General features: G+C 35.7%; 1 non-coding gene across 1 annotated transcript; it reads left to right on the top strand.

The window, feature by feature from the left end:
- Positions 1–885: 885 nt before the first annotated feature.
- On the top strand, positions 886–958 carry TRNAV-CAC. Its single transcript has one exon. It is a non-coding gene; the product is annotated as a tRNA-Val (tRNA).
- Positions 959–2,143: the final 1,185 nt, after the last annotated feature.

Genomic DNA, 2,143 nt, shown 5'->3' with positions numbered 1-2,143 from the left:
TACTGAACCAGAGTAGGGTGGGCTGTTGATGTTGAGTTCTGAGAGGCAGGTTAAGTGTTTATCGTGGGACACAGTACTGAATGTTTATGATAAGTCTAGAAAGGTAGCAGAGACTAGTTTGCATGCAAATGCAGCATATATAGCACATATTTTGAGTTATTTGCATTTATTAGATTGCCTGTGTGTAACTAGAAGTAAACTAGATTATTCCAGTCACATATGAATAAAAAGAAGTTTAAAGTGTTTCAGTGGAATACTGCAAATGATGCATAGTCACTGGGACTTTAGGGTGCTCTTAATGAATAACTGCAGTAAATGGGATAATGCCATGGTTACTTATGGCAAAAAATAAACTTTTAAGAAATTCAGCAGTGTACTGAAAATGTTCCAGAGATGAGTAATTGTTTTAGATGTGTTAATGGATAGTTGTTCAGAACAGAAATCTGCTCTAATGAATGAAATACAGCTTTTTTAAGAAGAGGTCATTACCATAAAAAGTCCAGTGATGAAGGAGATACAATAATAGGATCTAATCACCCGAGGAATTCAGCAAGAGTCACACTTAAGAACTGAAAAGTATGAAAAAAGAGCTTGTGATGTGCAATATTAGCCAAGAATGTCAGTTCACGTATAGCAATACATTTGGGACTGCTGAACATGCAATATTCTTTATATGATTCCCAGGAGACCATAAAATAATGTAGGAATGTGTCAGTTTGAAATTTGTGACTGCATGTACTGTTCAAAGTTCCTGAGGTTATGAAGTTAACACACTTCAGGTACTGGCATGATTAATGTACATCGGTCTATATTTTCCAGATATGACATTCCATATGTGATGATATTAGGTAACAGGTGGAGCACAGTTTGTAAGTATGGAATACTGGTTCTGTGGTGTAGTGGTTATCACGGCTGCTTCACACGCAGAAGGTCCTGGGTTCGATCCCCAGTGGAACCATTATAGGGAGGGTAGCCTAATGGTTAAAGTGCTTGCCTTACAAACACAAGGTGCAGGGTTTGAGTCTTACACGGGATAATTGGCTAGGCTTAAAATGGCTCGCAAGGGAAGTTAGCTTAGTACTAATCTATGAATTTAGCAATATAATTTTCTGAATGTCCTAATTCCCCTCCAGTTGAGTGGTCAGATAGAGTTCAAACAAAGTAATGTCTAATGAAAAAGTTGAGTACATTAACATTGTTTATTACAAAGTTCTACACTTAGCATTAAAGGAATATCTGAATATTGCCTTCCATTGTGCAACTTTTTTATCAGTCCAACTAATATTGGGTTATAAGTTAAATAATAGACTTTGAACTTCTTCCTCACTTCACTCTGAAGATATGACTGCCGTTCAAGTGAAACTAGGGGAAAAAATCAGCCTAGGCAAAAATATAACCATGATTAGAAAGCAAGATAATTAACTTCTCTGACAGAAGGAGAAAGCAGTGATATTTTTCAAAGAGAATGAATGAATGAATGAATGAATGAATGAAAGAATGAAAAAATATATGTGAGTCAACCAACGCGGTGCAAACAAAATAAACTGCTAATAGATGACAAACAAAAACAAAAAAACTGTTTATTAAGAGAGGTTTGCGTTTTTGCAGGGTTGCCACTTCTTCAGACCAAATACAAGAGATACATTAAAACACACATATTTAAAACCATAGTAAAACCTGTCAGGTAAGACTATTAAAAATTAGCCAATCAGTAAAATAACCCAATCCCAGTCACTGCCTATTAAGAGGGCTGGTTAAGGGAAACTCCACTATTAAGTCCTGGATGTTCATATGCTCGCAAGGAAATGGTCTTACCTGATTCATTTTAAATATGTGTGTATAGTCCCAAATGTTTTTTTCCCCTGCTGGGATAAACAATACAGAAGTTAAAAGACTAAGGCATGTCACTAAGAACTGTAGAATGGGAGATGATATAAAGTGAGGATAATGTATAGAGTGTAGGAAAAGGAGAGCGGGACAAGACAAAACCGTACGTAGATATATTGAAGGAGTCGTTTAATATATTTATAGTATTCGTAGCATACAGGCAAAAAAGTGTTGTGATGGGGTCACTATGGTATGTTAGTCACAAAGCATTCATAATTAGTCATTTTCTAAAAGTGTTTGTTTAAGCATACTGTAA

The sequence above is a fragment of the Protopterus annectens genome, chromosome 2.part1, assembly GCF_019279795.1.
Source record: "Protopterus annectens isolate FY-2018-M chromosome 2.part1, PAN1.0, whole genome shotgun sequence".
Classification (NCBI taxonomy): Eukaryota; Metazoa; Chordata; order Ceratodontiformes; family Protopteridae; genus Protopterus; species Protopterus annectens.
Note: the sequence above shows the minus strand (reverse complement) of the source record. Positions and strands in the feature narration are given on the sequence as shown.